We start from the raw sequence: 25,505 nt of genomic DNA, 5'->3' as shown, positions 1-25,505 counted from the left end.
CAGGCTGGTCTTGAACTCCCGACCTCAGGTGATCCACCCACCTCAGCCTTCGAAAGTGCTGGGTTTACAGGTGTGAGCCAACTTACCTGGCAGTTGGCGAGATTCTAAGAATGATGAGCAATACTCTTCTTCATTTAGATCTATGTATATTTGTGAGGGGGTCTCTTCCTGTGATGCCAGCCTTACACTGGTGATTGGAATATGCTGAATTTGAAAATGGACCCCAGAATAACTGTATTACAAGATGTCAAGTCAATTCTTCAATATAATGAAGCATATTCAATCACATTGCTCTTGTCAAAAAGAGCAAGTCTTTTATTATTATATTGTATACAATTTGTTATAGAAATAAAGAATATATTTATTTCATCTTTAATTCAAAATGGATATTCACTTAGATATAATTTTTTGTGTCTTTTCTGTCATATGACCAAAAATTCAGTCATGTGTCACATAACGATGTGGACATTTTGTGAGAAAGGCATTGTTAGGTGATTTCGTCAGCATGTGAACATCATCAAGTGTTACTTACACACCCTAAATGGCGTAGCCTTTTGCTCCTAGGCTATAAACCTGTAGAGTGTGTTATCACACTGAATATTGTAGGCAGTCGTCACACAATGGTTACACAGTATTTGGGATCACAGTATATGTGGTCACAGTTTTAAAATGTTTACCCTCTTTGAAGCTCCTTTTATGATTTTATCCTGAAGAAATAAAGATATAATAACTATTTTGTACTAAGTTGATCATTGCAACATTTATTATAATGGTGAAAGATTAGGAATAACCTAAACATCTACCAGAAGAGCCCAGTGGATTAAAAAAAAAGAAAAAAAAAAAAAAAACGAAACATCTAGCATTTAAAAATGGTTAATATTGGGAAAATGAACTGTAATATAATGCAGTCTTTTCAAAATCAAGTTTCTGAAAATTTCACCAGATGGAGAAATGCAGATGATATGCTAATTAAATTCAGTATTAATCTCAATGTAAAATCTGTATTAATCTCCATGATGTTAAAAATGCACGGGAAAAAAAAGCCTAGAAGAAAATATTCCCAAATGACAACAGCAGTTGCCTCTGATAATGAGATTACAGGAGATTCTTTGCTTTCTGGACCTCTATATTTTCATATTCTTTTTACTTTTTTTTCTGCAATGAGCATGCATTATTTTGTAATGTGAGAGAAAAAGAAAGTAAAATACTAAGAAAATTATGACGTGCATTCCTGGCATGAGTCAGGAGCTGAATTTTCATGTTTAAATTAGTTTCAGAAACACAGGAGTGGTTTCTAGGCAACCTGCTTGGGAAATTATGTTCATTTCCATTGTTGCTGGAGTGTGCACGAGTGTCTCAAACAAAAGAGATGAACCTTTGCAAAAGCAGACTCCTGCTAAGGAAAAACAAGTTTTGCCACCCAATTTTGGTCACAGGGACTTGAGTCACTGTGACCCTGGAGGCTCCTAGGGGCCTGAGAATTTTTTTTCTTCTTTCCTTTTTTTTTTAAATTCTTTTTTCCAGGTAGAGATCTTTCTTTCTTTCTTTTCTTTCTTTCTCTCTCTCTTTCTTTCCGTCCCTCCCTTCCTTCCTTTTTTTCTCTCTTTTGTTTCTTTCTTTTTTCTTTTTTTTGCAAATAAGTGATTGATTGATTTTAATGAGGATTGCTATAGGTAAGTACAGTACATCAGACCTTCAAGCCTCTGCATAAGGTGCAGGGAAACTGGGAGGGGAGGGAGGATAAAGCAAATCCCCCCACTCCATGACTTTGCTGAAAATCCAGGGCTGTAATTTAGGCCGTTGCAAGGCTTTACAAGATGGATTGCAGCTCACGATGTGAAAGGATTGCCTCATCATCATGTGAGCCATTTACTATTATTATAGACAATCCTGCTGCGCCAAAGGGCTTTTAATCAGAAGGAAGCACAGAAAAATGGAATCAGGGCTGAGAAACCCTTGGCCCAGCCTGATAGGATGTGGAGGATGGGCTGAGTTAAGAATATTTTGTAGCCTCAAGGGAGATGCGTTCTTCACTAAGGGTTTGCAGAAGGTGCGTTCTTCACTAAGGGTTTGCAGAAGGTGCAGAAGGTATTGTTCTCAGCCCACGGTGTGTGTTTTGTCGACCTTGAGTGCGTTTTTCGGCAAGAAGCAAAGGCATTTTGCCTGATAAATGGAATCAGAGCTCAGTCTCTAGCTCCCAGGCCCCCTAGCGGTTGTCTTTTGCAATTAAAAAGATGAAGCGAATTGAAGTCCGCTGCAGGTGCTTTGGGTAATGATCGCAGGTGACTAGAGTGTGACTTTGACGCTGGCTCCCCCGGACTTCATCAAAGCTCAGGGGAAAAGCCTTGAAAATCAGGAGCTCCAGAGGGACAGACACATTTCCTCACAGAACCTGGGAGAGGGAGGCAGGAACCTTCCGATGTCGATGGTGAAGAGCTTGTTCTGTCGCCAAACTTCTGAACCCATGTCCTGGAATCCATGGAGGTGTCTCATGGGTCTGCCCACCGCTCCTTTAAAATGACAGATCCCTGGAAGGTAAATGAAGAGGGGGACCAGCGTTGACTGCCCCTCCTTATGTGGTAGCTCTGGAGGGCAGGCCCTTCTCTTCCTCTTGTACTCCAGAGCTTATCAAAAGGGCTTTGCGTAAGTAGACTCTGCAGATGTCTGTGGTCTGAATACTATATGGAGCTTATGGGATAGATAATATAATTCCCTTAACCCAGGAGGAAACTGAGGTGCAGAGAAGGTTAAAACAAAAAAATCCCTGAAATCTCTAATAAATGGCAGAACAGAAACTCCAGTCCCAAATTCCAAAAGCTTTCTTTCTACCAAGATGCACCCCCATGCTTCCACCATGCCCTCCATCTTGCTGGTCCAGTCTCTCTGCGAGAGCCTTGTTTCTGGTCTCTGCCTCTTATGGATCAGTCCACCTTGGAGGCCCAACCCTTCTTTCCCTTCTCTGAACATCTGGTCCAAACCTCTCATTTGGCAGTAAGTCATGCCTTTAAGGAATAGTTGGCAGGGTGCAGTGGCTCACGTCTGTAATCCTAGCATTGTGGGAGGCTGAGGTGGGCAGATAGCTTGAGCTTAGGAGTTCGAGACTAGCCTGGACAACATGGTGAAACCCCTGTCTTCAATTAAAAAAAAAAAATTAGCTGGGGGTGGTGGCCCCTGTGGTCCCGGCTCTCTAGAGGCTGAGGTGGGAGGATCGCTTGAGTCCAGGAGGTAGAGGTTGCAATGAGTTGAGATTGCATCACTTCACTTCAGTCTGGGTGACAAAGCAAGACCCTGTTAAAAAAAAAAAAAGAAAGAAAAAGAAAAAAAGAAATAGCCTTTTTGCTTGCATTACTTTTTTTTTGAGATAGAGTCTTGCTCTGTCTCCCAGTCTGGAGTGCAATGGCACAATCTTGGCTCATTGCAACCTCTGCCTCCCAAGTTCAAGTTATTCTCTCCTGCCTCAGCCTCCCAAGTAACTGGGACTACAGGTGTGCGCCACCACACCCAGCTAATGTTTTGTATTTTTAGTAGAGATTGGGTTTCACCATGTTGGCCAGGATGGTCTCAATCTCCTGATGTTGTTATCCGCCCACCTCGGCCTCCCAAAGTGCTGGGATTACAGCCGTGAGCCACCACGTCCAGCTGCTTGCATTACTAATTTAACTTTTTACTGTTATCCAACTTTTCTTAGAAATTTGTCTTTTTCCTCTAAACATTCCATAATCACCCTAAAGTACAGGATGATGTGTGGTTAATTCTTGTGAACTCTCTGCCCAGCATTCAGTAAATGTCTGCAGTAGGAGTGGGTTTGGCAGCAAGGTTCTGATCAGAGCTCACCTCTCAGTGCCTGTTTCTACTGGGAAACTATGAAATGGTCTTAATTTTTATCTTAAAACAAGTATTCTCATCAAAAATGTGACCTACTCCCCTCTGCTGAGGGGCTTACAACCTAAGGTAAGTTAAAGACAGGCCTCTTTTTCCAAAGCTTAACTCTTGAGCTTATACTTATCTTGGCTATTACTACACTGGATTTATTTAACCTAGTCTCGCTCTGTCACCTAGGCTAGAGTGCAGTGGTGCGATGTTGGCTCACTGCAACTTCCGCCTCCTGGGTTCAAGCGATTCTTCTGCCTCAGCCTCCTGAGTATCTGGGATTACAGGTGTGGACCACCACCGTCAGCTAATTTTTGTATTTTTAGTAGAGACAAGGTTTTACCATTTTGGTCAGGCTGGTCTCAAACGCCTGACCTTGTGATCCACCTGTTTTGGCCTTCCAAAGTGCTGGGATTATAGATGTGAGCCACTGTGCCTGGCCTTTTTTTTTTTTTTTTGAGACAGTCTTGCTCTGTCCCCCAGGCTGGAGTGCAGTGGCGCAATCTCAGCTCACTGCAACCTCCACCTCCTGGGTTCAAGCGATTCTCCTGCCTCAGCCTCCTGAGTATCTGGGATTACAGGCATGTGACACCATGTCCAAATAATTTTTGTATTTTTAGTAGAGACAGGGTTTAACCATGTTGGCCAGGCTGGTCTCGAACTCCTGATCTCTAGTGATCTGCCTGCCTCGGACTCTCAATGTGCTGGGATTTCAGGCATGAGCCACTGCACCCAGGCTAGGTCAAAGGTGGAATCATCTAGTGATAGGATGGTCACTATGATAGAAGTATGTACCAGGAACCACAGAACATGGGAGAGGAAGCACAGAATTCTGCCTGGGAGGTTGGAAAGGGCTTTCTTGATTAGGAGATTTTCAAGATGAGTCTTGAAAGAGAAGCTATTCACTGGCTGGGCATGGAGGGGATAGCTATTCCAGGCTGAGTGACCACATGGAAACAGCATGGAGGCCCAAGAGAGTGTAGCAGATCACGTTGCTATTAAAGCTATGTGGGGCTGGGCACAGTGGCTCATGCGTGTAATCCCAACACTTGGGAGGCCAAGGCAAGTGGATCGCAAGGTCAGGAGTTCGAGACTAGCCTGGCCAATGTGGCAAAACCCCAACTCTACTAAAAATACAAAAATTAGCTGGGCGTGGTGGTACATGCTTGTAGTCCCAGCTACTTGGGAGGTTGATCCAGGAGAATCACTTGAACCCGGGAGGCAGAGGCTTCAGTGAGCCGAGATCATACCACCGCACTCCAGCCTGGGCAACAGAGCAAGACCCTTTCTCAAAAAAAAAAAAAAAAAAAAAAAGGCCAGGCACCGTGGCTCACACCTGTAATTCCAACACTTTGGGAGGCCGAGGTGGGTGGATCACAAGGTCAAGAGATCGAGACCAATCTATGGTGAAACCCCATCTCCACTAAAAATACAAAAATTAGCTGGGTGTGGTGGCAGACACCTGTAGTCCCAGCTACTCAGCAGGCTGAGGCAGGAGAATCGCTTGAACCTAGGAGACGGAGGCTTCAGTGAGCTGAGATTGTGCCATTGCACTCCAGCCTGGCGATAGAGTGAGAGACTCCGTCTCAAAAAAAAAGGAAAAGCAAAAAGAAAAAAGCTATGTGGGATGGCAGGCAATGCATCTGGTAAGGAAGGTGGGGCTGAGAGTGTGAAGAGCCTCCAAAGCCATGATTTAGAGCAGGGCCTTCATCCTGTGGGTAATGGGGGACATGGAGGATTTCAGATGGGTAGGGGAGTATAACACGGTCAGAGTCCAAAACATCAACGTGACAGCAATATGAGCGGGGACTAGAGAAAAGGGAGACTGAAGGAAGAAGGACCAGCCCCGAGATGATTTTCTTTCTTTCTTTTTTTTTTTTTTTGAGGTGGAGTCTTGCTCTATCAACCAGGCTGGAGTGCCGTGGCATGATCTCTGCTCACTGCAACCCCTGCTTCCCGGGTTCAAGCGACTCTCCTGCCTCAGCCTCCTGAGTAGCTGGGATTACAGGCGCATACCACCATGCCCAGCTAATTTTTGTATTTTTAGTAGAGACGGGGGTTTCACCATGTTGGTCAGGCTGGTCTCGAACTCCTGACCTTGTGATCTGTCTGCCTCGGCCTCCCAAAGTGCTGGGATTACAGGCATGAGCCACTACACCAGGCCAAGATGGGTTTCAATACCCTAGGAAATACTACCTTGTAGGGTGTTGGGGAGTTGAGAGGGATGGTGTGGGTTTAGCTGACAGGACTGATGGAATGTGGTAGTATGTGAGGGAAATCTGGGGCAACTGCTAAGATCTGGTATGGGGGACTGGGGAATGGTGGTTTCATTCACCAAAACTAGGAGCCCATGGCAGGACAGAGGAAGATGGTGAGTTGCACTTTGGCTGCATCTGAAGTGCTGTGGGACCTCCATGGAGAGCTGTCTAGGAAGTGGTGGGTATGTGAGAGTCTGAGCTCTGGGAAGACGCTGGTTTTGGATGTAAAAAGGCTGGATCAAGTTGCTCTCTCTATAGACATTCAATAAACATTGTTTTGAGTAGCGAGCGAATTAAGGATTACAGGGCACTGGGAAAACAGAAGGAAGTTGCAGTGTAAATGTGGATGCTTTTACAGTAATGGACTGATGGTTGCAGAAAAGCTCCAGCTAAATAACACTAATTTTTCAGCTATAAATAAACCTGCCTCTGCAGTTGGGGTTTTCAATTACGCAGGAAAAAGAAACGCAGCCATGGAAACGCGGAAGAGAGCTGCACAGAGGGCACATCGTGCCTGCAGGGCAAAAATATTAGCGTGTTCCAGCCACAGTGGATGACGAAATATAGTCTGATCTGGTGGAAAAGAGACGGGAGTCTAATGTCCCGGGTTCAAGTATGAGTTGGGTGTCTATAATAGGTTATCAGACATGACGCGCATGTTTGCTATCTGCATTCAGAGCCGTCATCACTGTTTTAAGCTTTTTATGTGCATCACCTCATTCAGTCCTCAGGACGACCTCATGGTAGAGCCTTTGTTCTGCCCCCTTTAGAGATGAGTAAACGGAACACAGAGAGTTTAAACAACTTTCCCAAAGCCAGGAGTTGAGGCTCACACCTGTAATCCCAGCACTTTGGGAGGCCAAGGTGCTGGGATGATGTGAGGTTAGAGGAATTTGAATCCAGCCTGGCTAACATGGTGAAACCCCGTTCCTACTAAAAAATACAAAAAAATTAGCTGGGTGTGGTGGTGCACGCCTGTAATCCCAACTACTCGAGAGGCTGAGGCAGGAGAATCACTTGAACCCGGGAAGCAGAGTTTACAGTGAGCCAAGATCATGCCATTGCACTCCAGCTTAGGCAACAAGAGCGAAACTCTGTCTCAAAAAAAAAGTAACTAATACATTCTTAAATTAATTGCTTAAAAAAAACCAACAACAACTTTCCCCAGGCTGCCAGCTAACAAGTGGCAGTTCCAAGATCCAGACAGCCTGAACCCAGAAATCTTCAGGGACTCTTCACTACTCCTAACTATGCTATGCTACCTTTCTATGCAAAAAGTTAGGAAATATCACTTTGCACAGCTTTCATTTTCTTATCAGTCCATGTAAAGAGAAAGGGGCATAATTTATTTTAAGAAGGCCTAAACGATAGATGTATATTTTCTTTTTATTATTTTTTAACTTTTTTCTCAACTTTTTTAAAATTGCATTTTAGGTTGTGGGGTACACGTGAAGAACATGCAAGACTGTTGCATAGGTACACACATGGCAGTGTGATTTCCTGCCTTCCTCCTCATCACCTATATCTGGAATTTCTCCCCATGCTCTCTCTCCCCAACTCTCCATCCCCTGCTATGCCTCCCCTATTTCCCCCTGACTGACCCCAGTGTGTGATGCTCCCCTCCCTGTGTGTGATGCTTCCCTCCCTGTGTCCAATACCCGCCTATGAGTGAGAACATGTGGTGTTTGATTTTCTGTTCTTGTGTCAGTTTGCTGAGAATGATGGTTTCCAGGTTCATCCATGTCCATACAAAGGACACAAACTCATCGTTCTTGATGGCTGCATAATATTCCATGGTGTATATGTGCCACATTTTCCCTGTCCAGTCTATCATCGATGGGTATTTGGGTTGATTCCAGGTCTTTGCTATTGTAAACAGTGCTGCAATGAACATTCGTGTGCATGTGTCCTTATAGTAGAAAGATTTATAATCCTTTGGATATATACCCAGTAATGGGATTGCTGGGTCAAATGGAATTTCTATTTCTAGGTCCTTGAGGAAGCGCCACACTGTCTTCCACAATGGTTGAACTAATTTACACTCCCAACAGTGTAAAAGTGTTCCTATTTCTCCACATCCTCTCCAGCATCTGTTGTCTCTAGATTTTTTAATGATTGCCTTTCTAACTGGCATGAGATGGTATCTCAGTGTAGTTTTGATTTGCATTTCTCTAATGACAAGTGATGATGAGCATTTTTTCATATGTTTGTTGGCCTCATGAATGTCTTCTTTTGTAAAGTGTCTGTTCATATCCTTTGCCCACTTTTGAATGGGCTTGTTTGTTTTTTTCTTGTAAATCTGTTTTAGTTCTTTGTAGATTCTAGATATCAGCCCTTTGTCGGATGGGTAGACTGCAAACATTTTTTCCCATTCTGTTGGTTGTCAATTCAGTCTAAGGACTATTTCTTTTGCTGTGCAGAAGCTGTGGAGTTTGATTAGGTCCCATTTGTCTATTTTGGTTTTTGTTGCCAATGCTTTTGGTGTTTTGGTCATGAAGTCCTTGCCTACGCCTATGTCCTGAATGGTTTTGCCTAGATTTTCTTCTAGGGTTTTTATGGTGTTAGGTCTTATGTTTAAGTCTTTAATCCATCTGGAGTTAATTTTAGTGTAAGGTGTCAGGGAGGGGTCCAGTTTGTGCTTTCTGCACATGGCTAGCCAGTTTTCCCAATACCATTTATTAAAGAGGGATTTCTTTCCCGATTGCTTGTTTTTGTAAGGTTTGTCAAAGATCAGATGGTTGTAGATGTGTTGTGTTGCCTCTGAGGCTTCTGTCCTGTTCCATTGGTCTATATCTCTGTTTTGGTACCAGTACCATGCTGTTTTGATTACTGTAGCCTTGTAGTATAGTTTGAAGTCTGGTAGTGTGATGCCTCCCACTTTGTTCCTTTTGCTTAGAATTGACTTGGCTATGCAGGCTCTCTTTTGGTTCCATATGAAGTTTAAGGTGGTTTTTTCCAGTTCTGTGAAGAAGGTCTTTGGTAGCTTAATGAGTCTGTAAATTACTTTGGGCAGTATGGCCATTTTCACAATATTCATTCTTCTTAACCATGAACGTGGAATGTTTCTCCATCTGTTTGTGTCCTCTCTTATTTCATTGAGCAGTGGTTTGTAGTTCTCCTTGAAGAGGTCCTTTACGTTCCTTGTTAGTTGTATTCCTAGGTATTTTATTCTCTTTGTAGCAATTGTGAATGGCAGTTCGTTCGTGATTTGGCTCTCTTTAAGTCTGTTATTGGTGTATAGAAAAGGTTGTGATTTTTGCACATTGATTTTATATCCTGAGACTTTGCTGAAGTCGCTTATCAGTTTCAGGAGATTTTGGGCTGAGACGATGGGGTCTTCTAGATATACTATCATGTCGTCTGCAAATAGAGACAAATTGACTTCCTCCTTTCCTATTTGAATACCCTTTATTTCTTTTTCTTGCCTGATTGCTCTGGCTAGAACTTCCAGAACTATATTGAATAGGAGTGGTGAGAGAGGGCATCCTTGTCTAGTGCCGGATTTCAAAGGGAATGCTTCCAGTTTTTGCCCATTCAGTATGATATTGACTGTTGGTTTGTCATAAATAGCTTTTATTATTTTGAGATACGTTCCATCAATAACTAGTTTATTGAGAGTTTTTAGCATAAAGGGCTGTTGAATTTTGTCGAAGGCTTTCTCTGCATCTATTGAGATAATCATGTGGTTTTTGTTTTTGGTTCTCTTCATGTGGTGAATTATGTTTATAGACTTGCGTATATTGAACCAGCCTTGCATCCCCGGGATGAATCCTGCATGATCATGGTGGATAAGCTTTTTGATGTGCTGTTGCAATCAGCTTGCCAGTATTTTATTGAAGATTTTTGCATCTATGTTCATCATGGATATTGGCCTGAAGTTTTCTTTTCTTGCTGAGTCTCTGCCGGGTTTTGGTGTCAGGATGATGCTGGTCTCATAAAATGATTTGGGAAGGATTCCCTCTTTTTGGATTGTGTGGAATAGTTTCAGAAGGAATGGTAACAGTTCCTCTTTGTGTGTCTGGTAGAATTCAGCTGTGAACCCATCTGGACCTGGGCTTTTTTGGGTGGTAGGCTCTTAATTGCTGCCTCAACTTCATACCTTGTTATTGGTCTATTCAGGGTTTCAGCTTCTTCCTGGTTTAGGCTTGGGTGGAGGCAAGTGTCCAGGAATTTATCCATTTCTTCCAGGTTTACTGGTTTATGTGCATAGAGTGGTTTGTAATAATCTCTGATGATGGTTTGAATTTCTGTGGAATCTGTGGTGATATCCCCTTTACTGTTTTTTATTGCATCTATTTGGTTATTCTCTCTTTTCTTTTTTATTAATCTGGCTAGTGGTCTGTCTATTTTGTTGATCTTTTTGAAAAACCAGCTCCTGGACTTATTGATTTTTTGAAGGGTTTTTTGTGTCTCTATCTCCTTCAGTTCTGCTTTGATCTTAGTTATTTCTTGTCTTCTGCTAGGTTTTGAGTTTTTTTGGTCTTACTCCTCTAGCTCTTTCAATTTTGATGATAGGGTGTCAATTTTAGATCTCTCCTTCCTTCTCATGTGGGCATTTAGTGCTATGTATTTTCCCCTAGGCACTGCTTTAAATGTGTCCCAGAGATTCGTATGTGGTGTCTTCATTCTCGTTGGTTTCAAAGAACATCTTTATTTCTGCCTTCATTTCATTGTTTATGCAGTCAACATTCAAGAGCCGGTTGTTCAGTTTCCATGAAGCTGTGCGGTTCTGAGTTAGTTTCTGAATTCTGAGTTCTAACTTGATTGCACTGTGGTCTGAGAGACTGTTTATTATGATTTCTGTTCTTCTGCATTTGCTGAGGAGTGATTTACTTCTAATTATGTGGTCAATTTTAGAGTAGGTGTGATGTGGTGCTGAGAAGAATGTATATTCTGTGGATTTGGGGTGGAGAGTTCTGTAAATGTCTATTAGGTTTGCTTGGTCCAGGTCTAGCTCAAGTCCTGGATATCCTTGTTAATTTTCTGTCTTGTTGATCCGTCTAGATGTGTATTTTCATTGTGTTCTCTATGATTGGCTCTTTAAGGGAATAGTGTTTAAAGTTTTGCTCCAAATCTTCTTTTCAAGGAAAGCTCTGGGAGGTCCCGTAATTCTGTGACTTTGTGTTTGCAGAACACAGCAGATGACCTGAGCAGCGTTTAATCAGCAATCACTGTTTATTGAACATGGGCTCACAAGTAAGAAAGACCTGGGTTCTATCCCAGCACTACAACTTGGACATGCTACTTAAAACTCTCCCAGCCTGCCTTCTGTAAATGGGGTAGTACCAGAAACCTCTGCAGGAGTGTAAAGATCACCATGGTAAACGGTTTCCATGGTCACGGAATTCACAATCCAAAAAGAAAGAGTCATTAAGCATACAGACTCACAGATAGGTCTGCAAAGGTTGGAAAAGCACATTCTAGAAGAAAGACATTATAGAAATTTCTTTTTCTGCAGTTTCTAAATTGTGTTGGCAGGAACTTGACACGTTTGACCTCCTACAAGGTCGCCAAGACGCTCTCATATATTTGTTAAGCAATTAGCATTCTTTTAGTCAACAGTCAGCATTTCTCTGTTTATGCAGTACATTTATAACTAACAAGGTAAAACTTATGCTTTTAAGAAAATAATGACCGTACCAAAATAAGTAGTGAGCACCTCATTGTGGACATTAGCCACCTTCCTATTGTGATTGTTAAGAAAATAAAAGTATAAGTTTTTCCCAAACATTTAAGTGTTAATTGCATGCCTGAATTAAGTTCTTCTTTTTTTTAAATTAAAATCACAACATGAACCCATTGGATCTTAAGTGCATTAAACACCTTTAAAAGCTGGCAAAAAAGGGGGAACAGGGGAGGGACAGCAGCGGGGGGGGGGCTGGGAAGGGATAGCCTGGGGAGAAATGCCAAATGTGGGTGAAGGGGAGGAAGGCAGCAAAACATACTGCCATGTGTGTACCTATGCAACTATCTTGCATGTTCTGCACATGTACCCCAAAACCTAAAATGTAATTAAAAAAAAAAGCTGGCAAAATGTACTAGTTATTGCAATGATTACAGAAATTATGATGTAACATTGATTTTTTTCAGTCAGAATCTTGCTCTGTTGGCCAGGCTGGAGTGCAGTGACACAGTCTCGGTTCACTGCAGCCTCTGCCTTCTGGGTTCAAGCGATTCTCCTGCCTCAGTCCCAGAGCAGCTGGGACTACTGGCATGTGCCACTATGCCCAGCTAATTTTTGTATTTAGAGATGGGGTTTTGCTATGTTGGCCAGGCTGGTCTCGAACTCCTGGCCTCAAGCGATCTGCCTGCCTTCGCTTCCCAAAGTGCTGGGATTACAGGCGTGAGCCACCACCCCTGGCCATTCATTGATCTTTAAAATTGCTAATATCATGGATTTAAGATTGTTCATCATCTACATTAACGATAAATACACGTAAATTTAATTCTTATTTTTATTTTATAACTTTCTGGGTTTCCTATTTCTGTATCAATTTAGTATTGCAAAAATAATATGGGTCATCCTTCTTCCCCTTCCCCTCCCCGCCAAATGCAGACTGGCTCAAGTTGCAGATTCTAAGTTACGAAAGAATTGATTCTTGGTACTGGGGCTAGTCATTCAAAGCTGCACGATCAATCTTTAGGTTGGGCCCTTTGAAAAAACAGGATCTTGTTTCTGATGTCATGGAAATTTTAGGTTCCTTTTCTCTTCAAATAGATTTTGAGTTTTAGAAACCAGAAGCATATATTCTTCTAGTTTTTCAAAATTACCTCTCCCAGTTCAGCCATTATTATATATTGATTTGGTCTGTTGGTGCGATTGATAATTTAGGTATGTTTTATCAGCATCACATTATAATTATACAATCATCTAAACCCTGCTTCTCAAAGTGTGGTCCATGGGACAGCAGCATCAGTATCATGTGGGATGCAGAATCTCAGCCTCACTCAGTCCTGCTGACTAGGGATCTGCATTTGAACAAGACCCCCTGTGATTTGATGGTAGTTTAATCACCCGATGACTCATAGAAAGGATGTAGCTACCCAGATATGAGGGATGGAGCCTGCGGCTGGCGTTCCTCTTCAAGACATGTGACTCATTTGACATGGAACCCACTGTTATTCCCTCTTTTCTTATAGTCTGAAGTTTCATTATAACTGGTAAGATTTTCTTCTACCTCGACCAAGAGAAGAAGGCTTGGGATCGAATCCTGAGAAACCCGACCTTGAGGGAACAGGCAGATGAAGAGGAATTGCTTAAGAAGTTAGGAGAAAAGCTGGAGTTCTCCTGCCATGAAAACCCAGAGAAATGACTGTACTAAAACAAGTAGTGAGCACCTCATCGTGAACAGTAACCGTGTTCCTATTGGGATTGTTGTGAGTGGCAATTTTTAAATGAAGAATAAATGCTATCTTACACGAGAGGGAGAGGCCCGTGGAGTGTCATCACAGAGGTCTCTCCCAGGAGTCATTTTCCCCAACCTTTGGAAGAAGGATCGATGGTCCCCCCACGGTGTGGAATGAAGTGCTTATTTGCAGAATTAACTTACAAAAAAGTTAAGTTCCGAGGAAATGGTCTGTTCACTGAAGTGTTGCATTTTCTTCTGAGGGATGAGGTGAGGATGGGAAGGGAAAGGATGACAACAGTCAAAACCAACTTACTTTGAAGGAATAGTACAACTTTCCCAATGCTTTGTTTTCTGCCCCGCCCCCCGCCATAGCACTTCATGCACTGATTTTTTTTTTAACATAAACAAATAGTTTAAATATTGTTTTCAAAATTCCCTACCCTAGGCTGGGTAAAGTGGCTCACACCTACAATCCAGTACTTTGGGAGGTCAGGGCAGGCGGATCACTTGAGGTCAGGAGTTCAAGACCAGCCCGGCCAACATGGTGAAACGCTGTCTGTACTAAAAAGCAGCCGTGTGTGGTGGTGCATGCCTGTAATTCTGGCTACTAGGGAGGCTGAGTCAGGGGAATTGCTTGAACCCAGGAGGCAGAGGTTGCAGCAAGCCGAGATTGCACCATTGCCCTCCAGCCTGGGTGACAGTGAGAATTTTGTTTTGTCTTAACAAAAACAAAAACAAAATTCCCTACCCTAAAGAATAGGGTAATATCTAGTCCTCCAAACCAGGGGAAGAGTTAGTTCCTGAAATACTCTATTTTGATCTTGCAGAATTGTATTATGTTAGAAATTAATCTGGATAAGATATGAGGAAACAATAAAGCAGGAACATGCTAGAAAGTGTCTTGATTAGGATAACCTGACTCTAATAATCTGTTTCTTAGCTTAAATCTGTTAATAGATTATCATAAGCACTTGGCTATTAACCAGAAATCCTGGATAAATGGATGGATCACTGTAAATTTGGTATTTGAGGCTGTTGCATTTCAAACTATTTTTTTTTTTTTTGGTATGTACTGTCTCTTTAGAGCTGGTTAAAAACAGCAGATTTCACATATGACGTTATCTGCAGCGCCCTGTGCAGAGGCCTGCAGGGAGTTTACAGAGACACCTGGTGGCTGGGAAGGTGAAGTACCTTGGCTTTGTCAGAAGATAAAGGATTTGAATTGTGTCTAAATTTGGTTTCTTTTTGTGGCTGAGAATTTCACTCTTTTCTTAATTCTTTTAGTAGAAATGCACATTTTTTTAAAAAAGACTTTGATTTTTGAAGATTATTTTTAAAGCTTTCACTCTTTCCAAAAAAAGAAAAATCATCAACGAGGAGAATTGATAGTTCTATCAGCTGGGCTAAATCTCATCAGGGCCGGGACCAGGGTGAGACAGGAGGGGCACTTACTTCCAGTGCACACTTAAGGGGGTACCAAAAATATTAGTAATGAATATAGATAATTTTTGTGGGGACAGTGTCTTGCTCTTGTTACCCAGGCTGAAGTGCAATGGCATGATCTTGGCTCACTGCAACCTCTGCCTCCCAGGTTCAAGCAATTCTCCTGCCTCAGCCTACCGAGTAGCTGGGATTACAGGCATCTGCCACCATGCCTCACTAATTTTTGTATTTTTAGTAGAGATGGGGTTTCCCCATGTTGGCCAGGCTGGTCTTGAACTCCTGACCTCATGATCTGCCCACCTTGGCCTCCCAAAGTGCTGGGATTACAGGCATGAGCCACCACATCTGGCCAATAATTTTTTTTAAGACAAGGTCTCTGTCTGTCACCCAGACTAGAATCCAGTGGTGTGATCATAACTTACTAACAGCTTTAAACTCCTGGGCTCAAGTGATCCTCCTGCCTCAGCCTCCCCATGTAGTGGGGACTGCAGGTACGTGCCACCATCCTCAGGTAATTTTTAAAAAAACCTCTTTTTGGTAGATATGGGGTCTCATTTTGTGGTTCAGGCTGGTCTTGAAGTCCTGACCTCAAGTGATCCTCCCACCTCGATCTCCCAAAGTGTTGGGATTATAAGTGTAAGCCACCATGCCTGGCCTTAATACAATATTTCTAAACATCAAAATTAATGCAAAACATTTCATTATAAATAAAAATACCAAAGCTTAAAATCAGGATTAGTGGCTGGGAGAGGTGGCTTATGCCTGTAATCCCAGCACTTTGGGAGGCTGAGGCGGGTGGATTGCCTGAGGTCAGGAGTTTGAGACCAGCCTGGCCAACGTGGTGAAACCCCGTGTCTACTAAAAACACAAAAATGAACACGGTGATGGGTGTGGTGATAGCAGCCTGTGCCTGTAATCTTAGCTACTTTGGAGGCTGAGGCAGGAGAATTGTTTGAACCCAGGAGGTGGAGGTTGCGATGAGCCGAGATCACACCATTGCACTCCAGCCTGGGCAACAGAGAGACTCCGTCTCAAAACAATAACACAGGATTGGTATTGCCAATGTTCTCTCTCTTTTTTTTCAGGCTCCAATATGGCTCTGAAAGGCACTGAGAAGACCTAGTGTATCTGATGACCCAGCTTCTGGCCTGGCTCTTACATGCTCAGGAGCTGTGCATCCATCCATCCACCCACCCCCGCCCCCCGCCCTCCTGCCCCCTGCCACACTGGTTCCCCTTGTCCTTTCTGTGGCTCTTCTGATCTCCTCTCATTCAGTTCCTAGGTGTACAGAGCCTGTGTCAATGGCAATGGTGAGGTAAGTGAGAAGAAGAAATGGAGAAAGTTAAAAAGCGTCTTCAGGGAAAGAACTTGGGAATAAGATCTTCCAGTTCTCCTGCTTTACTTTTCAGTACCCTTCCCCACTTCCTTCCTAACATGCCTATGAAGTCATTCATACCCATGGAGCTGCTCTCGGCTAAGTAGGCCTAGCTGAAGAGATGCTGAGGGCAGGTGGGGTGGGAGATGGAGCATCACATTGCTTCCTGGGAGAGAGCACCTCCTTATCTCTGTCACCAGGCTGGAGTGCAGTGGTGTGATCTCGGCTCATTGCAACCTCTGCCTCCCAAGTTCAAGTGATTCTCCTGCCTCAGCCTCCCGAGTAGCTGGTACTACAGGCACACACCACCACACCCAGCTAATTTTTGTATTTTTAGTAGAGACAGGGTTTCACCATGTTGGCTGGAATGGTCTCGATCTCCTGACCTCGTGATCCATGCTCCTCGGCCTCCCAAAGTGCTGGGATTATAGATGTGAGCCACCGCGCCCGGCCCTTGCCTCTTTTCAGTTTTAACATGTCCCTTTATTGCCCACTTTCCAGGACAGGGCAGAGGATGGGGGAGCGGGAGACAAGTGGGGATCTGGGGCTGTGGGGCCATGCTGCTTCTCAGGGGGCAGAAGCTGTGGGAGAGGCTGGGGGTTGGTAGCTCCCAGAATTGCCTGGGAAGGACATCCTCTGGGTTTGCACAGTGTTGTCTCTGAATCTCCCAGCTTCCCTTCTCTGGGATTTTGCATCTTTGGAGTCATGTGCTATTGTTAACAGAAGAGCAGAGCACGTCCCTTCTGCCTTTTCCCAGGCTTGTCATTTGCCTAACTCTTACAATGTTAGCAGAGAGATGGTGATTGCAACAGGCAGGGAAATATTACACAATTGTAACCGCAGGGTCTGCTCTGAGAAGAGGAAGCAGAGCCTCTGGGGTGAGAACCTCCTGGGGTGAGAAGGGGTCAGAATCTCAATAACATGTCTGAAAAGTTCCCAGAAGCAAGTAGACTACTGTTGAGCCCAGAAATGTCCCATGGATGAGGACTCCTCTGTGCAGTGAAGAAAGACCCCAGAAACAGGAGGAAGCCAGGAGATACTCACCCTATGCTGCTGCAAACAGTTTTGCAGCTTTCAAATACATTCCCTTGGGGGATTTCAGGGAGAACAGTATGCACCCTCTGACAAAGCACAGACATCGGAGCCCGCTGCAGTCCCCAGATCGCTCACTTGGACATACCGGATACCCTGGATCATATATCAGCTGCTTTCCTGACCCAGAAAACTGCATGTCTCTTATACCCACTCATGTCTCTTCATGAACTTGGCTCTTCTGTTGGCAACTTTATGAGTTTCTTTTAACCAATGGGTGTTTTCTGAGTACTGCAGCCTGTGTGGTTCAGCAGGGGGAATCATAGTGGCATTCACGGCTATGTGCCATGTGTGTGCTTGGCACGTTATCTGCTTTCTCTTGAATCCTTACAATAACCCTTTTGGGTAAAATACTATAGTCCTCTTTTTTTTTTTTTGAGATGGAGTTTTGCTCTTGTTGCCCAGGCTGGAGTGCAACAGCTCTATCTCAGCTCACTGTAACCTCTGCCTCTTGGGTTCAAGCTATTCTCCTGCCTCAGCCTCCCAAGCAGCTGGGATTACAGGCATGCACCACCATGCCTGGCTAATTTTATATTTTTGGTAAAGACGGAGTTTCTCCATGTTGGTCAGGCTGGTCTCGAATCCTGACTTGAGGTGATCCGCCTGCCTCAGTATAATTCTCATTTTTACAAATGAGAAAATGACACTCTGAGAAATAATTACTACTCACATGTCTAGTAAGGGGTGGTGCTAGAACTTGAACCTGGGCCATAGGACTCCTCCTGTGTCCTTAGGTTCTTTCTGTTGCATTAGGTCAGCAGAGACATGGGGGAAATGCCTCCACGCCCTCCTCCTGCAACCATGGCAGATGCTGCTAACTGGTCTTGGTGGTTCTTTCCCTTGAGCTAGAACTATGTATAAGGAAAAATTATGGTTCATGTTCTCAAGGAATTTTGCTTTGGTGCAGGTTAAAATGTAACACAGCAGTAGACTGACAATCTAAAGCTGTAAGTAGCACCCTGGCCACGAGTGCTAAAAAAACAGGTAAGCTTATGAATCATAGGAAATATACCCACCTTTCTTTGTCTGAAAGCTGGCCTTTCCCCTACTTTTGATCCCTTAGATTTCTCATTCTAGATATTATTCATTTATGCAATCGGTAAATAGCCTCTAATATCCTGTCCGTATCTGGGAGAACAGGACAGAACAAGACAAAGTCCCTACTTTTGTGGAACTTAATTTCTAGTAGGGAGACAGACGACAACTCCCAAGTGCAATGCACACACATACGCTGGCGGATCCTAAGTGCGAGGGAAGAGTGGATCCCGGAGATGATGAGGGGTGGGATGTTACTCTCTGTAGCGTCATCAGGGAAGGGCTTCTGATAAGGAGGCACTGGGCTGAACCCAGGAAGAAGAAAGGGAGTCAGGAGGAGAGGCTAACGGTGCCCAGGCAGAGGGAACAAAAGGAGGGGCACAGTGTGTGTGCGGAATGCAAGGAGGCCAGGATGGCTGGAGTGGCATGAGTGAGGGGGAGGGCAGGGGAAGAAAAGTCGGGGGAGAGATCTAGGATCAAGAGCCTTGTAGGATTTTGGCTTTTATTATTCCAAACAAGGTGAGAGTCCACTGGAGAATCCACTGAGCAGAGGGGTGACATGAGCAGACTTGTGGTTTTGTTTGTTTTTTTGAGATGGAGTCATGCTCTGTCGCCCAGGTTGGAGTGCACTGGCACAATCATGGCTCACTGCAACCTCCACCTTCTGGGTTCAAGCGATTCTCCTGCCTCAGTCTCCCAAGTAGCTGGGATTACAGATGCCTACCACCATGCTGGACTAATTTTTGTATTTTTAGTAGAGACAGGATTTCAACATCTTGGCCACACTGGTATCAAACTCCTGACCTTGTGATCCACCAGCCTTGGCCTCCCGAAGTGCTGAGATTATAGGCGTCAGCGACTGTGCCCAGCCAAGACTTGTGTTTTAAGATGAACACCTGGCTGGACTTGGTGGCGTGCACTTATAGTCCCAACTACCTGGGAATCTGAGGTGGGAGATCTTTTGAACCCAGGAGTTGGAGGCCACAGTGCACGATGACCATGAGGGAGTGAATAGTCACTGCACCCCAACCTGGGCAACACAGTGAGACCCCCATCTTATACAATATTTAAAAATAACAAATAGATGAAATGAAATAAAATGACCTTCCGGCCCTTACCTGGAGAAGGTAATTCAGGGGCACCGTTGGCTGCAAGGAGGCAAGTGCAGTCCGTGCAGATGGCAGTCAGCAATGGCTTGGACCCGGAAGACAGTAGGGAAGGCGGGAAGAGGCGGCTGGGTTCCCGATATGTCACGAAGGTAGAGCTGCAGGATTTGTTCACAGATTGGATGTGGGGTGTTCCAGGTTGAATTGCATCCTACAAAATTCGCATGCTGAAGTTCTAACCTCCAGTACTGAAGAATGTGACCATATTTGGAGATATGGTCTTTTTTATTTATTTTTTTAATTTTTTTGAGACTGAGTTTCACTCTTGTTACCCAGGCTGGAGTGCAATGGCGCCATCTCGGCTCACCGCAACCTCTGCCTCCTGGGTTTAAGCAATTCTCCTACCTCAGCCTCCTGAGTAGCTGGGACTACAGGCTGTGCCACCATGCCCAGTAAGTTTTGTATTTTTAGTAGAGATGGGGTTTCACCATGTTCACCAGGATGGTCTCGATCTCTTGATCTAGTGATCCACCTGCCTCGGCCTCCCAAAGTGCTGGGATTATAGGTGTGAGCCACCGCGCCCGGCCAGAGATATGGTCTTTAAAGATAATTCAGATTAAAAAAAAAAGATAATTCAGATTAAATGAGGTCATTGGGGTGGGACTAATTTCATTGGAGGAGACAATGGGTTTGGGTACAGACTGGAAACGGTATCACAACCTAGAAACAAAACAGTGCTCTGGGACTCTGTATCTCTTGGGAAAATTGCCAGGGACCTGCCCTCCAGGCCTGTCCTTATTCTTGGCTCCCTGAGAAGAAGAGATTAGTACTCAGACTTGCACAGAGGAGACCATGCAAGGACATAAGAAGAAGACAGCCATCTACAAGCCAAGGAGAAAGGCCTCGGGAGAAACCAGCCCTGCCCACACCTTGGTCTGGACTTCCAGCTGATTCTTGGATGAGCTGGTCCTCGGGCATGGAGGCAGGACTGTGAGAAACAAAATTTCTGTTTGATTCACCCGGTTTGTGGTATTTTGTTGCAGGAGTCCCAGTAGACTAACATATGTGTGTGAGAGGGAAGAGGCGAGGAGGATGCTCAGGAGTTGGGTCTGTTTTAAGTCATGGTTGGGAAAGTTGAAGAGTGGGACGTTTCCTCCACCATGCCCAGAAGCACCAAGAGAGACTGTCCCACTGGGTTTCACTCAGAACACTTTTCCAGTCCACTACATACCACTGCCAGAGCCAGAACACAGTGGGACAACAGTGAGACACAGACAAGTGAGGTCACAGAAGGAGAATCAGCTCCACACTTAGTGTCATCACCTTTTGGTGCCCATATGATAATGAGCTCTGAGCCCACTGTTCCCGTTTGCCCAGAAGTCCTCCTTCCTCCCCTTCCTGAATCCCTTTTGTTCTGAGCTTTTATTCCAAATAGGGTGAGAATTCACTGGAGAGAATCCACTGAGCAGAGGGGTGACGTGACGAGACTTGTGTTTTAAGATGACCACCTGTCTTGGCTTGGTGGCGTGTACTTATAGTACCAGCTACCTGGGAGGCTGAGATGGGAGGATCTCTTGAGCCCAGGAGTAGGAGGCCACAGTGCACAATGATCCCCAGGCCAATGGATTTGAGTACAATTGTGGGAGGGAGTGCAGTTGCTGGGATTTCTAGCAATCTGGAAACAAAATAGTGCTCTGGTACTCCGTCCCTCTCAGTGAAACTGCCCGAGCTCTGCCCTCCATGCCCGTCTGTATTCAGAGACTTATCTGAACTTCTGAATCATTCCCCTGATGCTCACCCTGCAGCCTCTGGCCTGGCTGTAGCCACCGTTCCCACCATCACCTGTATCTGGAAACTCTAATTCCTTGCCCATGACGCTATGACAGGAACCCTGTGGAAGTGAGGAGGTTTGCCCAGCCTCCAGGCATCCAACAGGGCTGCTTCCTTCTCTCTGGTTCTCTTCTATTTCGGACTGTTTACTAGAAAGGCTTCTTTCATGCCCAGAGCCTCTGCTGGAAGGTAGTTCGAATCTGACTGGCTGAGCTGCAGCCGGAGTCAGCCCTGGCCCCGCCAGGCATCTGCCCACGTCAAGCTCTTTTCCCTGCAGGCTTTGCCCCTTCTTTATCTGGAACACTGTTCCCTATTGCAATTTCCATGAGCAAAGTGGATTTATGGATCTGCTGGTCTATATCAGGGGTCAACACACTATACGCTGCCACCTATTTTTGTAAATAAAGTTTTATTGGAACATAGCCACACATTCATTTTGCCTATGGCTGCTTTCATAGTGCAACAGCAGAGAAGAGTAGTTGCTACAGAGACCATATGGCCTGCCAAGATGAAAATATTTACTATCTAGCTCTTTGCAGAGAGTTTGCCAATCTCTGTGATGGAGTTAGATTGGGTAACTCTCACAAAGTAGATTTGAGGATGAAAAAGACTACTGCAGAAATAAGTAAGAAATAAATAAATCCACGGTGGACTGACAATAATATTAACATCACAATAAAAAAGGACAACAAGAAAATAGTAGGACCAATATTCTCCCACCCATAGTATAAGCTGTTTGTCACATAAAACAATTATCCTGCCGGGTGTGGTGGCACGTGCCTGTAGTCCCAGCTACTCAGGAGGCTGAGATGGGAGGATCGCTTGAGTCCAGGAGTTCTGGGCTGTAGTGAGCTATGCCGGTCGGGTGTCTGCACTAAGTTTGGCATCAGTATGGTGACTTCCTGGGAGTGGGAGTCCACCAGGTTGCCTAAGGAGGCGTGAACCAGCCCAGGTCAGAAACGGAGCAGGTCAAAACTCCCGTGCTGATCAGTAGTGGGACACGCCTGTGAATAGCCACTGCACTCCAGCCTGGGCAACATAGCAAGACCCCGTCTCTAAACAAATAAACAAACAAACAAAAAACCAATTATCCTCTAACCAGGTCTATCAAGAAGTTGGGAGAGAGACTGGGTGAGTGAGAGAGAGAGACAGATGGAAGGGGGAGAGGAAGAGAAGAGGAAAAATAAATAAATAAAATAAATAAATAGTGGCATTGAGCTACAGATGACATGCTTACCATGTCATTTTCCTCTTTAGTGATCATTTAGCTAGCAATTTTATGTTCAAGCACTCTTTTTAGCATTTCACATGCATTAACTGATTTAGTCCTCAAAACAACCCCAAGAGGTAAGCACTATTATAATTGCCTGAGTTTTATACATGAAGAAACTGAGGTCGAATAATCTACCCAAGACTACACAGCTAGTAAGTGGTGGGGCTGGACTTGAATCCAAGCGGTTTGACTCAGGGTCTGGAGTCTACATGATATTGCTTTTCTTGATTAAGAAAACAAAGACAGAAGTAAACCCCAAAATGTTTGAAGAGTGGTGCCATGGACAGCCCTTTGGGTGTGATTTTGCATCTTAACTACCAACGCTCATCCCAAACTCTGGTGTAAGGTGAAGGAATTCACGTAGTTCTGTTTAAAAGAAAATTTGAGGGTTTTGATTTTTTTTTTCAATTTCAAGACACATACCCAGGGTAAAGCCAGCAAACTTAGAAAGTAGCAGTGAACTAGGTCCTCAGGCATGGAGTCCCACTGAGGTATCTCCTGCCATTGCCGTGAGCTGTGAAGCACTGGTTAGCAGGTGTCATGGCTCTGAGCTTCTAGGACAGCACTCCTCTGCGAAGAGCCCAGGCTCCTGGAAAGGCTGAGGGTCTCTGGCATGGCTCTCGGTGGAGAGTTGGCATCCTTTACCCACCCTCCTGTGGGGCGGATGGAGGTCCCACCCGCCCTTGGCTGAATGGAAGTGCATTCCCAAGCTGCCTAAAGGCACACATGACCTTGATTTCCTCTGAGCTTCCTCACCAGCTGCACTGGTGTTGTATAAGAAACACTGTATTGAGAGTCAGGGCAACGGGTTCTGTCCTTGCGAAGGCTTCTGACTTCTCTACTCAGTTTCTTCATCTGTAACACGATGAACTCAGCTAGATGGTCCTTGAAGAGCTCTTTGCAGGTTAAAAATGTTCTGATCCTGTATTTAATGAAATGGAGAAAACATTCATGCTATATTCATTTGTGGGTAAAACAATCCTTTGCAAAACATTTTGCTTGACTCTTGTAATTTTTGTTTTAAAAAGCACATGTAGCAGAATGAAGGTATTTGTTCTTCCATCCCTGCTCTGCTGCTTGACAGAGGATCTTTTAGCCATAGAATTCACTAGGATTCTTTGTCAGACAGGTCTCTATTTTAAAGAATGAGAGCATTGCCATCATCCTCCTGGAATGGAGTCAGGGATACCCCCCAGGAGACTGGACTCCAATGGGCAAAGGTTCTCAGCAGCTTCAACCTAAAAGAGGTCCTTGAGGGGAGAAGGGAGCCTGAAGGGAGGGGAGAGGGATAGTAAGGGAAGGGACACCATTCAAGGTAAACTCTGTGTCAACTAAAATTCAACCCTATGAGTGTTGTAAGTAATCAAAGACATATAAGGTAAAGATCCTCTACCCAGAAGGAAGTCAGCACCCACCTGGCAGCAAAAGCCATATTGATCAAAGACAATGAGAAGGAAGAGATGCATTGTTAGTGCTGTGGTGAGCACAGTGGACTGGGGCAGGTGGCCTGATCCTGTCTCTGGCTGATCACTGCTGGAGGGATGCCACTCTGCATCCCTCGGCCTCAGTTTCCCTGTGTGGAAATGAGGCCTTAAACTCTATTTCAGAAGTACCTTCTGGCTCTGAGATTCTGGAGTGGATGGTTTGTTGAAGGAGGCCTGAGCATAGGCACCCGGAATTGTGTCATTTGATGAGTCAGTCAGACTAGGGGCATCAGAAAAATAATGTCTTCACAATCAACACAAGGGGATAGGCAATTAAGAAACACTTTGCCGATGGCTGGAGTGTCTGTTCCACTCAGAGGATACATTCCCGAAGAGGGATGGGGTGACTCATCAGGCGGCTGAAACCTGATGAAACAGAGCTATCCAATTTCCTTGCTCCGATTCCAGGGAACCAAATTATCTTAATATGGTTTTCCAAAGCAGTCTCCCCAGCAAGAAGAGGCACAGTCATGAGTTTCCAGACTAAGTAGCAGTTGAAAATGGACACTTCTCTATAGGAGTAAAATTATATCACACATGAGAAATGACTGTGACATTTTATATGAAGTAGCATTCAAATGAAAAGAGTATCATCATTAGTCATATCACCGTGGTTATGATTATTCTCATGCTGATCTGGTCAGCCTTTGAACCCGTTTTTAATTTTTTTTTTGAGCTGATAAGCCCTGGGTAAGTTTTCAAAGATGCAAACTACTGACATGTAGAAAGCGCTTTCACATGCAATTATTTCAGTATCTCTAGAGAGAGGAAATATTATTTTCCCCAGTCTGTAGTTCTGGAAGGCTCAGAGAGGTTAAGTGACTTATCCAGAATAATAGAGCTAGTCAGCGTTTGGGCTGGCAGTCAAACAGTGGTCAAGTCCAAATTCAACTCACAGTGCTGCTCCTTCTTAAGTGAGTGAATATCCACTCATCCAGCACACCCCCTCACACATGTACTCACAAACATATACTATGTAAGATCCGTGCCCAGTGAGACAGCTGCAGGAGGGATCAGAAGCTGAGGCAGAGAAAAAATTCAAATGCCAATATATTCTGGAGATCATAGAACGGTGTCTCCTTCCTCTTCAATGCTGCTGAAGCTCACAGAGCCTTTCTGGATGGCGGTTCCATGGCGCAATCTGTTGAGCTTCCCTTAGTCCCTGAACTCAGGCTGAATCTGCTCGTGGTGGGTGTAGAAAGCGGCCATTCTACTTAGATGGAGTCTCTGGGGTGTCAGGCATACCTCTGCTGCCTGCATCTACCTCCTCTTCTGTCTGGTTGTTTCTGGTGAGGGTGGCTAGGGACCCTCAACTGAGATGCTGCCCACACCCCCCCAGAACAGCACGACTGGACCTAACACCCCCTGGGTTCCCGGCATCTCAGCCACT

General features: G+C 44.5%; 1 long non-coding RNA gene across 1 annotated transcript; it reads right to left on the bottom strand.

The window, feature by feature from the left end:
• Positions 1 to 829: 829 nt before the first annotated feature.
• On the bottom strand, positions 830 to 25,498 carry LOC108590947 (uncharacterized). The gene is made up of 3 exons (XR_008480257.2): positions 25,079 to 25,498; positions 19,541 to 23,553; positions 830 to 3,288 (listed from the first exon to the last, which is right to left on the bottom strand). It is a non-coding gene; the product is annotated as an uncharacterized LOC108590947 (long non-coding RNA).
• Between the last annotated feature and the right edge of the window lie 7 nt (positions 25,499 to 25,505).

Source organism: Callithrix jacchus, chromosome 3, assembly GCF_049354715.1.
Source record: "Callithrix jacchus isolate 240 chromosome 3, calJac240_pri, whole genome shotgun sequence".
Taxonomy (NCBI): Eukaryota; Metazoa; Chordata; class Mammalia; order Primates; family Cebidae; genus Callithrix; species Callithrix jacchus.
Note: the sequence above shows the minus strand (reverse complement) of the source record. Positions and strands in the feature narration are given on the sequence as shown.